The 14,555-nt window shown below is 43.3% G+C and overlaps 1 protein-coding gene across 4 annotated transcripts in view; it reads right to left on the bottom strand.

The window, feature by feature from the left end:
- Nucleotides 1–10,195, bottom strand: part of RALB (RAS like proto-oncogene B) — a 99,911-nt gene extending 89,716 nt beyond the window's left edge. For 2 of the 4 annotated variants that reach the window (XM_027854767.1, XM_027854771.1), the window contains exon 1: nt 10,097–10,184. The gene's annotated coding sequence lies outside the window, so the exon portion shown is untranslated. Of the gene's footprint in view, nt 1–9,439; nt 9,517–10,096 lie in introns of those variants that run through there. The other 2 variants (XM_027854768.1, XM_027854769.1) reach the window with 2 other exon arrangements.
- Between the last annotated feature and the right edge of the window lie 4,360 nt (nt 10,196–14,555).

Raw genomic sequence — 14,555 nt, 5'->3', positions numbered from 1 at the left:
TTCCCAGGCCTTGCGTGGGCCTGTCCTGGCATCTCAATTAACTGAATAGTTTTTGGTGAAAAGTGAAATAAGCAAATCACAAGAAAATGAGTTCATGTAAGAAATTTGACGGAGAAGAAAATAACTTTGAAAGACTTAGAACACTGATCAATGCAATGATCAATCATAATTTCAGAGTACCTATGATGAAGAGTGTTACCCACATCCTGACAGACAAGTGATGGACTCAGGATATGCAGAATGGAGACACAAATTTCTTAACATGGCCAATGTGGAAATTGGCTCTGTTCGACTGTATTTGTTTTAAAGGTTTTGGCCTTCTTTTTATTTTTTGCTCAGCTGGGGAAGCAAAGGGGAGAGAAGAGAGAAAGAATGTTTGCTATTTGAAAAAAAATTATGATTAATTTTTAAAAAGAGATAGGGGTTCTAGACTCCACTCTAGTCTCAGTATGACTCAATAAATCCTTCTACACTTCTTCCCTTTTCATAGAGAAGCCTGAACAGATTTCGATGTTCAGAATAGTAATAGATAGTCCTAGAGAGACACTGCAATTTAACTTGATTGAACAAGACATTTTCTACATGTTATGTTATTGTTATTCAGTCGTGTCTGACTCTTTTTGACCCCGTATGTGGTATTCTTGTCAAAAATACTGGAGCGATTTGCCATTTTCTTCTCCAGCTTCTTTTACAGATGAGGAAACTGAGACAAGATTAAGTAACTTGCCCAGGGTCACACAGGTAGTAAGTGTCTGAGGCCAGATTTGAACTCAGGAAGATGGGTCTTTCTGATTCCAAGTCCAGTGCTCTACCCACTGCACCACTAGCTGCCCCAAAGATATATATGACATCATATCCTATGATACAGGACCCCTATATATTTCAGTTGTGTCTGACTCTTCATTGACCCCATTTGGGGTTTTCTTGGCAAAGATACTGGAGTGGTTTGCCATTTCCTCCTCCGGCTCATTTGACAGATCAGGAAACTGAGGCAAACAGTAACCCAGTTAAGTGACTTGCCTAGGGTCACACAGCTGGTAAGTGTCTAAGGCAAGATTTTAACTCAGAAAAATGAGTTTTCTTGACCCCAGGTCCAGTGCTCCATCCATCTAAGCACCTATTTTTTGCATGGCACTAGAATGACCACTGGGAGCTACACAGTCAAAATGATAAACAATCCCTACACAAAAAAGGAGAAAAAGATTCATCCCACTGAACTACCTATAACAACCTTGAGGGCAGGTCTTCAGCAATATCTACCTTTGTCCTCACAACAACACTGAGCAATCAGTCATTCAACCAACTGGCATTTATGAGATATCCATCTTGTGCCAGGAACTATTCTGGGTGCTAGGGAGACTAAGACAAATATGGCACCATCTCTGCCCTCAGGGAGGTTATGCTCAAATGGGGAGAAAATGCATAGCAGGCACTTCAATATTTGAGTGGAGGAAGCAGCTGGTCCAGTGGAGAGGGTTCTCACTGCCTCTGGAGTCAGAAGGTCTGCATTCAAACCCCTTCTCTGTCTATTACTACTAATGTTATACCATAACCTACTGCCCTTCCCTAACTCCCCAGCAACTACATCATGTTCCCCTAGAGCCTAGAAGCTGCCAAAGAGAGAAGAAAAAGGAAGGCAGAGCACAGAAACAAGAATAACAGTCTCTGTCCTCATCATCCCTACCCTCAACTCTGACAGGCATGCAAAGGATGTATTAGAAGGACAACAGTCAATAGTTAGTAAACGTTTAAGCGCCTACTATGTGCCAGGCAGCTAGGTGGTACGATAGCTAGCGCACTGGGTCTGGAGTTAGGAAGACTCATCTTTTTGAGTTCAAATCCGGCCTCATATACTTACTAGTTATGTGACCCTGAGCAAGTCACATAACCCTGTTTGCCTCTGTTCTTCATCTGTAAAATGAGATACAGAAGGAAATGGCAAACCACCCTAGTACTTTTGCCAAGAAAACCCCAAATGGGATCACAAAGAGTCAGACATGACCAAAAAATGACTCAACAATAATCACTAAGGTTCCACATAGTAAAGGCTTTAACCCAAGCTACCTGCTGGCGTCCCACCCCACAATACAGCACATAGAATTAATGAAACAATAGCTTTCTCCAAATTAATATTGATCTATATTAAAATAATTGGATTTGGAGTAAGAAGGGATCTTAAAGGTCATCTAATATAACCCAACTCTGATGTGAAGCCTTCTCTCTCTTGAACTCTTAAATATGCCTGTTCCATTCATGTGGCATTTACTATAGAATTACAGAAGGATGATGGACATTTGGGCCAAAAAGGATCTTAAAGATCACCTACTACGACTCCTGCATCATACAGATAAAGAAACTAAAGCCAAAGAAAGACCTGCCCGCCATGGTCACTAAGTAGTAACCAGTAGTGACCAGGCCAGGATTCAAACACAAGATGTCCTGATTCCAAATCCCTGGATCTTTCAGCAAAGCCAGATTCTGCCCTTTGTTTCATGGATGGAAGGGCTTATGTGGTGTCTACAATCCTAAGTCAGGCAAGAAAACTCAGGGCAGGAGTGGCCTTATGCATGGGCCGAAAGAAATTCCACCAATGGACTCCGGGCATTTTCACTGGCTGTTCTCCATGCCTGTCATGCTCTCCCTCCACATCTCCACTTCCTGGCTTCCTTCAAATCCCAGCTAAAATCCCACCTTCTGCCAAACCCCCTTAATTCTAGTGCCTCCCCTCCGCTGATTACCCTCAATTTATCCTGAATATATTTTGTTCATACATAGTTGTTTGCATGTTGTCTCCCCCATTAGATTGTGAGCTCCCTGAGGACAGAGGCTATCTTTTGCCTTTCTTTCTTTTCCTCGAGCTCAGCACAGTGCCTGGTACACAGTAGGCATTTAATGAATGTTTACTGATTGCTAGACTAAGATATATTATTTGATATGAAGAATACAGAAAGGCCTCCCTCAATGGCCTGACACCATACTCTTCTCCTCTCCTACTGGCCTGAAATTCCCACCATTAAGGTCAATTACTCAAGATTAGACAATAAAACTCTAATCTCATGATTTAGGATTTACAGGTCACTTTCATAAACATCATCTCATTTGAGTCTCACAACAACTCCAAGTATTACTACTTCCATTTTACTGATAAATTAAGAGAAGCAGAGAAGTTAAGTATTTTGTCCAAAGTCACACAGATAACACATGGCTAGGACTCAAACTCAGGTTCATTATTCCAAGTCTAATATTCATTCATCTGTAGCATCACTGTTGCCAAAATATTATGATGAAAATCAGTTCATCAACAAGAATTTATTAAATGCTTACTATGTGCCAGGCACCATGCTAGATGCTGAGAACATAAATACAGACCTGGGAACAATCTTTTAGCTCTCTCTAGATAGGAGAAGACAGTTATCACCTTAGAAGGCACAAAGAACCCAACTCCAAGGGGATGAAACCCAAGACAGAGGAGTTTCGATGGAGGGAGCAGTGACAGATTCTGAGTGGATTGAAGGAGGACAATTGGGAAAGGGAGCATTTCCAGAGTGATGGAGCACCCAGGCAAGAGAGCATCTCACTTTAAAGTACTAGGACTTAGGGGTGGGGAACCTGCAGCCTTGAGGCTAACATGTGGCCTTCTAGATTAAGAGCAGCCTTTTGATGGAATTCAAATTTTACAAAACAAGATTCTGATTAAGTCAAAAGGCCGCATTTAAGGATCTAGAAGGCCACATGTGGCCTGAAGGCCACAGGTTACCCATCCCTATAACTAGGTAGACTGAAGGCACATATGTTCTTCAAGGGTGGACTGTGGTCCCAGTTAGCCCACACACCATCATAAGGTCAGACAAGGATTGCCATCGGCTCTCACCCCAGAGTTCTACCTCGTCTAGTTTCAACACTCTATGATGCTGCAATGTTCTGGTCTTTCCTTGACGGTCTGTACCAGCTCAAAGGTCAAAGTTTGGAATGCTCATGACATCCTTCTGGACTTCATCATTCTTTCCAATGCTCTCCCCAAAGCCCTTATTGTTTTCCTTCCCCTTTTTCCTGTCTCCTCATCTCAGGACCTTTTAAAATCTGGACCGGAATAAGGATGAAGGATGAAATATCCACTGATAGGCAGTTCCTCTCATTCCCCCATTCCTCATTTCCTGTAGCCCTGAGATGCCATGATGACCCCAGACTCTCCTATGGGGGCCAGGGAGATTGAGTCAGAGAGAGGCTGGTAAAATAGTGTCAGGAACTCAATGAGGTAAAGGGAAAAGTATTGACCCAGAGTTCACTGAAGATGCTTCCTGGAAATGGGCAGGAAATAGGGAGGTCACTTTCTCTATCAGAATTCAGCCTCACCAGTCCATCTGTCCACAGGTAACAAGTAGACCCAGACCTTCTGTTAATAGAAGGGTCAAAGGGCTTTTTAGGGAAGCTGTCTTTCATAGAAACCATGGGAGTGGGACTGTGTCAACAAAGAGTTCTGTGGAAATATGAAGAACAGAAATGGGAATAGACATGGGGAGTCAGAAAAAGTCTCTACCCTTTCTCTCCCCATCTTAAAAGATTTCTCCCACACTCCCACACACTTCACTTATTGCTCGGGCCAAAGATAGACTCCCCCTGCCTCCTCTGGGGCTGTCCCACCCATGCCAAGACAGCATTTAGCATGATAGCTGGACAGTGCGGCCAGGCTAGGCTGTCCCGGGCCCTCCTGTCCTCTCCAGGCCAGGTCAGACCGAGGTTACTATCTCTCATTTTCTACTTCATTTGGTAGAGTGTTGGACTTCACCTCTAACATCCTTTACAATTGTAAGATTCAAGGATTCTATGAGACTTGAGAAGCTCCACAGTCACTGAAATCTCTTACTGGGTGGGGTGGCCTTGAGACCACTTGTGGTATTAAGACCTCAGGTTCCCCACCCCTACTAGGATATAGCAGCCAGTATAAGGTGGGCAGAGAGAGAGGCAGAGATGGGCTGAGACTGGGAGGCGCAGTGGTGGCAGGAGACAGTGTGATACTTTCTCAGAGGTATGTTGGTAAATGTTGAACAACCAGCTCTTCAGAAAGAAAAAAAAATCAGCACACATGACATACTTTTAAGTTTAATCTGCATCATTAATGTTTTCTTCATCGCTTTCTTAAACCTAGACAATCAACAAAACCACAAAACCAAGCCCTGGTTCATAGGCTTGTCCAATTTCCGTGTTGTAAATGGTCACCCTGAAAATTGAACGTTCTGCTATAGGAGCCCATTAGAGCTGGCTGCCTCGTACCTCTTGCCTCATCCACCCACTGTCACATGACCTGATTTATCCTATAGTCACCTAGACACATCTTCAGGCAGAGTGGCTGATAATTTAGCAGCCAGCAATCATGGGAGCACCTAACAAGTCTACAATCTCTCTTTGTGTAGATTAGACTAGTACAGCTGTTAAATGACTCCAGAAATTGGTCCTTACCCTCCTTAGATGAAGTAGGGGTTCTTTCAGTCTCTCTGCTTCCTCTTCCCCTTCTATGAGGTCCTATCAGTGCCCTTATGCTCTCCCTCCCCCGGTCCTGCTCTCAGGAAAGGATACCATAACAGTCATTTACACTTTAAGTGTGAATATAAAACAGTGTCTGCTGATTTAGGAATGTTATTTGAAGTATCTTATCCCTCATTACATAATGAAAACTTCTGTTCCCTGGTTAAAAGAAAATAATTTCAGACACCAGGTGGGGAAAGTTTTTGGAGGAAAGGGAAGAGTAGGCAGAGAGGGCTCTTTCTTAGAGAAATCTCAGTCCACCTATTCTTTGCCCAAGCCGACATTTAAATATCACTTGAAAATTTGAAAACTGCTTTATATGTGTTATCTATTTTCAATGTCACAACAACTCTGTGATTTAGATACCTGGTTATTCTTACCCCTATGTTACAGATGAGGAACCTGAAGCTTAGAGAGGTTAAGTCACAGAGCTTACTGGCAGGATTAGAAGCAGGATCCCAGCCTATCTTCCTGACTCCACATCCAGCACTCAACCTACTTCCCAAAGGCCATGAACCCCCATCAGTTAAGCCGTTAGCTGTTGAAAAGCACTGAACCATTGCACTGATGACAAAAGGTTAAATATCATACAGGAACCACAGACACACACACACACACACACACACACACACACACATATACACACTTACCCAGAATGGCCCTCTGAGGAGGTAAATTAGGCCACAGCCTACCTATGTGATAAAAGTGTCATATTGAGCTATCCTGTCCCATCAGCCTGCCATGTTTTCCTCCTTTGCTATCTCTCCTAAAATTCCATCCTTCCATTTCAAAGGTAGGAGGAACCAGTTTCCAAAAGACCATGACTAAAATACACACCTATGGCCAGTAAGATAGGCAAACCCACCAAGTGATCCAATTAGCACATTTTAGGGCTTACCACAGCCCTTATAAAAACTTCATAAATATTTTACATTCATTCATGTTACCATCAGCTGATCATTTTCTTGGAAGTCACAAGAAGCAGAGCCTTGAGGGATGAGATAGAATAGGGAGGTCAACTCAAGCAGCACTGCATTTATAATCCTACAGCATCTCTATCTTTCTCTCTGGGCCTCAGTTTCTTTATCTATAAAATGAATGGGTTGGTAAGGAAGGGTTGAGAAAACACAGTTCTTCCTAGGTCTGGCAGAGGAGACAAAGACGGTGATACATTGTATATCAACGCTGTAAGACCCAGTTGTTACGATGGTTAGTTTTGTTGAACCACTTTTTGTCGTCCTTTCACTAATCTGCTGCAGAGGATGGCTTGCTAGGCTTGTTAGAGATGGAGAAGTAACACATTCAGAAATGAAGGTGGTATGAAAACAAAAGATAACAGTAAAAAATCCGAATTTTTTTTTTTAGGCAATTGGGGTTAAGTGACTTGCCCAGGGTCACACAGCTAGTAAGTGTCAAGTGTTTGGTCTGAGTCTGGATTTGAACTCAGGTACTGCTGACTTCAGGACTGGTGCTCTTTCTACTGCACCACCTAGCTGCCCCTAAAAAATTCGATTTTTTAAAAACAGAGTGATTCTAAAAATGAGGGGCTGGGTGCAATGAGCACAAAAGTCCTTTCTAGCTCTAAATCAGTAAGTTGGTTTGTTCTTGATAGTGCCTGGGGTCAGTCAATTGATCAATAAAAATTTATTAAGTGCATACTATGTGCCAGCACTGTGCTAAGCCCTGGGAATATAAAGAGAGACAAAAGATGATCCCCTCTCAAGGAGCTCACAGTCTAATTGCAGAAAACAACATGTACAAATGAACTGTATACCAGATAAATTAGAGATAATTAACAGAAGGAAGGCCTTAGAGTTTAAAAGGTAACCAAATGAGATGATACTGATTTCCATTTCAAGAAGGAACAGATCCTTTGTGACATAAGCTGGACTATACCTAAAGTTAGCTCCCAAAGGGACCTTCTTATCTTGAGATGGAAACTCTCTAACTTTAAATCTATCATTGAGGAAAAGTAGCTGCTAAAGATGCGAAAGGGACCTCACTGGCCTGACAGCTAAATTAGTATCTGACACGGTTAGGGCAGTCAGTATGTAGAAATTGTTGCAAGCTCTGATTTTTGCTAGTTGACATAGATCCTAGATTCAGAGCTGGAAGGGATCTTAAGAGATCAACTAGTCTGACATCCTTATTTTACAAAGGATGTGCTAAGGTGCAGAGAGAGGTAAATGACTTATCTTACTTACCCAGGGTCAGAGGCAAGACACGAATGCAGGTTTTACTGATAGAAGCCAACTCTCTTTCTACTATACCATGCTCTCAATTATACAGACTTGAATACATGGGATAGAGACCTATGATTTCACTGGTATATATATGCCCTCTTCTTAAGTCCTCCATCCAGGCTCCTCCATCATCAAAAGCTATGACAATAGAGTACAAGTTCAAGTAGGTCATACCAAACTGGAAAGGCCTAGAGTAGGGGTCCAACAATGGATTGTGTATCTGTTACCTGACGAGCAACCTGGCTAAGTATTTAAAAAAAAAAAAAAAAAGCCCCTTATGAGAGGGCTGGTTACCAGGGCCTGAATTGTTTTCCAACCACAAAAACCCATGAAGAACCATCTACTAAAGGTGCACAGAGGGTGTCATGTGTATTAGTAAAGAGAGCACTGGAAAGAACATGAATCTGGAGTCAGAAAACCTGAGTTCAAATCTCTATTCTAACACTTACTTTCAGAGTGACCTTGGGCAGATCCTTTAAACCTTCTAGGCCTGTTTCCTTATCTGGAAAATGAGAAGGTTAGACCAGATGACATAAAGTCCCAGGGCTAAATCCTCTGAGCATCTAAACTGGTGAATGAAATCAGGGATCTTTGAAGCACTAATGTCTAAAACATCTGCATCCCGGGTGTGCCCGTGATGTTCTCATACATACCCTTTGGGCCCTAAAAACCCTGAAGAACTGAAGGTTCTAGGGTAAGGGCAGGAGTAGGAGGGAGGAAGATGGGCTAATCCCGGGTGGTCCTAGAGTGGAGAGAAGAATGAGGGAAGGGGGATCAGGGAAGATCGGGATCATTGCCCAAAGCGATGGAATTCTAAAAGGGTGGAACCTGGGGGAATCCAAAAGAGGCAATTACAGGAGAAACTGATAAGGGACCAAAACAAGCTTCATCTATTTCACAGCTATGTCTGGGCCCACCTAAGCACAGTGAATTTCATAGTTGTCTAGAAAGCTCTGCCATTTGGGAGGTGGGGAGAAAGGGAGACTAGGGGCATGAAAACAAACATTATGAAATCCACTCAAGGTCAGGTATGCATTTCCACCTTCACAGCCCCTAGCCCATGCCAAGACTGTGGGCGCTGCCTCATCAGCTGGGACTTCTGAGAGTCAAGAAACCATACCCTCATTCCTCTTCCCCTCCCCGTCTGAAAGCCTTATTTTATCTCTCAGACCATAGAATGTTCGAATTAGAAGGGGTCTAATTGTCTAGTCAAACCCTTTCATTTTACAACTAAAGATAAAATGAGGCCCAGAGAGGGAAACTGACCCAAGGGGACATACAGAGGTAGAGCCTGGGTCAGAACTGGTGTAATAAACTATCCTGCTTCCCCTTAGTGTAAATGGATTCATCAGATTATTTTCCTCCCAGGCAGAAGGGCCCTCAGGCCTTATGAAGCAACTCTTAGAAGGAAGGGAGAGAGACAGAGAGACAGAGAGAGATAGACAGAGACAGAGACAGAGACAGAGGGAGACAGAAAGACACACAAAAAGAGAGAAAACAGAGGGCTTAAAAAGAGTATTATGAAATTTTGAAATTGGCAAAGCCAAACTTTACCAGTTTCACAATTATCACAGCCACCCACCCTGTTGCTATTACCACTAGCTTCTCTGAGCTCCCAATATGAAAAATCAAAGGTCCCAATACGCCAGTCAGTTTGTCTGTTCATGAGATACCTATCAGTCTTTTTCCATCCCAGCAGGGTCTTCCTTTTACCCCAGCTAGGGCAATTTCTGCATCTTGTTCTTCCCTTTTCAGTCCCACTCCTCTGCCAGGGCTAGGAGAACCTAGTGAAGAAGCATGATACAGCGGAAAGGAACACTCGATTTGGAGTCTGAGGGCCTGGATTTGAATCCGAGCTCTGCCCCAACTAGCTGTGTGACCTTGGGCAAGTGACTTAACCTCTCTGGTTCTTAATTTCCTCATCTTTAAAATGAGATGGATCACAGATTTAGAGCTGTAAAAGACCCAAGAGTCCATCAAGTCCAATCTCATCATTTTAGATGAGGAAGATGAGGCCCAGGGTCACACAGTCAATGTCAGAAGCAGGATTCAAACCCAGGTCTTCCAGACTCCAAATCCAGCTCCCTCATCCACTATAGTTGAGGCTAGAGGACCTCGAGGGTTACTCTCTCCCAGTTAGAAATCTATGCTCAAATAGTGCTATGATTTCGCTTTGCAGCTACCACCCCTTCTCCTCTCCCCCAAGGCTAGCCTGAAAAAAACCAGCTGTCACCACATCTGGCAGGGGCGGTCCGCGACCCACCCACAACCACCCGGTGGGCCACAGACCCAAGAAGCTGCAGCTGCCTCCTAAATGCTTTGCTACTTACAGCACCCACCAGAACCTGGACTTGCAGAGCCCGCTTCCTCGACAGCAGCAGAAGAAAGCCCGGGGCAGGGGCGGGGGCAGCGGCCGCCTTCCCAGAGCCGCTCTCCCTCCCCCTCTGGCAACTCCGCCCACACTCCCTTCCTCCCTTCACCCCACCTCCCCCCTTCTCTGACTTGGGAGGGCTAGGAGAAAAGGGAAGGGCTCAGGATGTGAGATCACACTAGGAAACAGTCAGAGATAACGCGCTGCCCAAACCGCTGAGCCAAGAAAGTTTTATCTGTGGGGTGTGCAGCCGGCTTCCAGCGCATTGTTCCTCCTGGTGCAAGTTTCAAAGTTCCCAGTTCCTGTTTGGATTTTTGGTTGCCTTTTCTCTTTTCCCTTTGGAAAATACAAGAAACTCAGATGCAACCAATACCTTTGTAACAGACAATCAATGGATGAGTATTTCTTGAGGAAGCTCCTATGTACCCAGCAGGGTTTGCAAAAGAGACCAGTCAATCCCTGCCTTTGGGGAACGGACAGTCTGGCTGGAGAGAGACAGAGAGAGAGACAGACCCAGAGAGAGAGAGAGACGGACAGAGAAAAAGAGAGACAGAGACAAATTCATAAGAAGCAATAAAAAAAATAGGATGAGACCCTGCATGCCGTAAAGAGTGAATGGGGTGATGCTGTCAGTGCTGTGGGCATCCGAAAAGGACAAATACACAGCATTTTAAAAGTTTTCAAAACATTTTTCATACCTTATCTCATTTGAACATCACCACCACCCTGGGGTTATCATCCCTATTTTACAGATAAGGACATTGAGACCTCGGTTTGTCTTGAGCCTTTTCTTGTATCTCTCTACTCTCCCTTGGTGACCTCATCAGCTCCCATGGGTTTAATAATCATCTCTGCATATTCTCCCAGCTCTGATCTGTGTCCCTGGATCCTCAATTGGCTATTGGACATGTTAGACTAGGTGTCCCCCAGCATCTCAAACTCATTCTGCCTTGTAATAGAATCTTTCCCTCCTACTACACCCTTTTGAACTCTTTTGAGTTCAAAACCCTACTACACTCTTTTGAACTGACCATCAAGGGCAACTGCCATTGTTCCAGGCTTCCAGGTTTGGGACTTTGGCATCATACTACACATCTAATCAATTGCTAAGGCTTTCTGCCTCCCCTCCACCTCTCCCACCTGTTTTCTACTGACACAGACTGTATCATAGATGGGTTCCTCACCCCCTCTTACCTCATCTGCTGCAACAGCCTGCTATTCTCTTCGCAGCCCAACCCAACCTCCACATTGCTGCCAAAGTGATTTGCTTTGAGCACGGATCTGACTGTGTCCTTCCGCATTCAAAAAGCTCAAGAAGCTCTGAAGTTTTCCTCCAGAAACCTCTAGAATATTGCCTTTGGAATAAAATGTAAACTCTTTTGACTTTTAAGGCCCTTATCAACTAAACCTCCATCTATCTTTCCAGACTCTTTATATATTAATCTCTTTCCCATGCTCTTCAATCCAGCCAAACTGGCCTTTTCTGTGTTACATACACACACACACACACACACACACACACACACCACATACATATACACACACCACATACACACACACACACACACACAACATTTCCCACTTGACATTTTGGTAATCCCCATACCTGGAGTACACTCCTCACAGAATCCCTCACTTCCTTCTATACTCAACTGAAGTACCAATTTCTATGGAAAGGTCTTCCTCACCCTTCCAACTGCTAGCTCCCTCTCTCCTTATCTTTTGTTGTTGTCTAGTCATTTCAGTTGTGTTCCACTCTTTGTGACTCGATTTGGGGTTTTCTTGGCAAAGATCCAGGAGTGGTCTGCCATTTCCTTCTCCAGTTCATTTGACAGATGAGGAAACTGAGGCCAACAGGGTTAAGTGACTTGCCCAGGGTCACATAGCTAGTAAGAGACCAGATTTGAACTCTTCCTGATTTCTGGCTCAGCTCTCTATCCACGGTGCCACCTAGTTGTCTCTTCTTATCTACCTTGTAGTTCACACCATTCGTTCATTCATTCATTTGGTTGTCAGTGCTGCAGGCAATCAGAAAAGAATAACAATTATAAAGCACTTTTAATAGATTTATCTCATTTAAGCCTCATAATCACTGCAGTAAGGTAAGTACCCAGGAATTATAATCTTCATTTTACAGATAAGAATACTTAGATCTGTTTTTAAATTACCTTTTATTTCTTATGTATTTGTTCGGTATATATTTATTCTGGCTATATTCATAAATGAGCATCCCTGGCAGCAGGCTCACCAAGTCTTTGCAGCTGGATTGACCATAGGCAGAGCATGTTGTACTTGCTGGAAGAAGTAGGCTCCTCTTGGCCAGTCCCTGTTACAGGTACGTGCTGTATCTCTGGATAGAATTCAAGCTCTTAGAAAGCAGGGACTATTTCAATTTATGGTCTTTGAATCGCCGGAGTCTGGCCCAAAGTGGGCACTTAATAAATCTTTTATTGTTTTGATTTGACTCAGAGAGAAAAAGTGACTTGTATGAAATCATACAACTTGTATCAGGCAGGATTTGAGCCCAGGTTTTCATGATGCCAAGTTCAACACTATCCATTTTGCTGTGCTGCCTCTCATGAAGAAGGGGGAGAGAATACTGTATCTAGATTCAGAAGACCTGGTTCCAGTCCTGGCTCTGCTCCTTACTACCTCAGAGGTGTTGGACAAGTCACTGGCCCTTCCCAGGCTTCAGTTTCCCTATCGGTAAAATGCAGGTATTGTACTTGGTCTCTAAGGCCCCTTTTAGAGCTAAAGATCTTAAGTGAGCTGGACTAGTCAAAAAAAGGTTTTAAGGAGGAGGTGCAATAAAGCCTTGAAGAATGAATGGCATTGAAATAGAGAGTAGGGGAAGGCATTATAAGCAGCCATAACAGTGTGAGTAAAGACATCCAGGCTGGAGGGACCCTGGCATATTTGTGAGATGGTAGAAGGAGTGGTCTGGGCCGAGAAAACCAGAAGAGAGAAGAAGTAAGGGATAAGATGGGAAAAATAGAGTAGGTCAAGTAGGGCATGCCTTAAATATCAGAGTAAGAAGTTTGGATTTTGTGCCTTTAAGAAGCCACTAGAGGCCTTGAAACAGGTAAATGACAGGAAGAAATTCTTATTCTCAGAAAGAGAATAATAATCTATGACAACAATTTATAGGATGGTTTGGAGGGGGAGAAACCAGGCAGGAAGACCACAGAGGAGACACAAGGTGGTAAGAGATAGGGGCAAGAGATAACGGGAGAAGCACAGGGGTTCAGAGAGCAATGTTCCCCCGCCTCAATTTTAGTAGAATGGATACTATAGGAATCCAGAGGAGGCGAAAGTTGTTAAGTTCAACTTTCACGATGAAGTTAACAAATAAATAAATAAATAATAAATAAACAAATAATAAAGTTAATAACTTTAAGGATGAAGTCATCGATGAAATCCCTTGATCCATAGAATGTCAGAGTTGGAAGGGACATCAAAGCTCATCTACCCAAACAATCCAACTCCAACGTCCTTAACAGGTTATCTTGAGTTATTGCAGAAGATGACTCAAGAAGTGTAACAGGCAGCAAGTCTTCTATTTGAGCTCTGGCTTAGGAGTGCCCATTTTTGTCAAAAGTTCCAAGTTTAAGTACACATCATTTGGATGGGGGCAAGGGAAAGGAGAGACATTAAAGCATGAAATCTGTTCTATGGCAAGGTTGAGATGACTATATAGTGAAGAAAATTAAGTATTATCTCTACAGACAAAGATGCCCAAGGGTTATGTTGTCAACAGGTACAGATAGCTAAAAGATGATCCAGCTAAATGTTACTTTTAAGACATTTTCTCAACAGTATGGATTAACTAAATGAGATAGCCTAGTATATACATATATATATGTATATATTATATATGATAGATTATATATATATATAGCATAGTAGATAGACTCAGTAGATAGTATTTATATAGCATAATAGACTCAGGATGACAGTTCTTGACAGTTTAGTCATATGACCCTGGACAAGTCACTTGACCTCTCAATGCCCTAGTTGCAGAACTATTTCCTCACCTAGAATTGTTCCCTATGCTAGTTAAATCACATCTTATGGAACAAGTCTTCCCTGACACACTTCAGGTATGAGGGCTTCCCGAACCCTTCTTGGGATTGCTCATCCTGTGGATATCTTTGGTATCCACCTGCCACCCAGTTCCTACCTGTGGCTCCAAGAAGCTGTAATATGTACAATGGCCACACCTCAGTCTCAGGCAAACGGACTAAAGCAAGTTGAGGGTAACCAACCTCAGTGGGTGAGGGGGGTATCTACCCCAAGCATGTGAAGACTTCCCCCCAGGAGGAATGGGTGGATGAGAACAATTTGTCCCAAAGGCCATGAAGGCAGCTGAAGCAGATTCTTGGAGGGTTTAGCAGGGGTGGGGAACCTGTGCCTTGACC

This window comes from Vombatus ursinus, unplaced genomic scaffold (genome assembly GCF_900497805.2).
Source record: "Vombatus ursinus unplaced genomic scaffold, bare-nosed wombat genome assembly UNPS02010548.1, whole genome shotgun sequence".
NCBI lineage: Eukaryota > Metazoa > Chordata > Mammalia > Diprotodontia > Vombatidae > Vombatus > Vombatus ursinus.
Note: the sequence above shows the minus strand (reverse complement) of the source record. Positions and strands in the feature narration are given on the sequence as shown.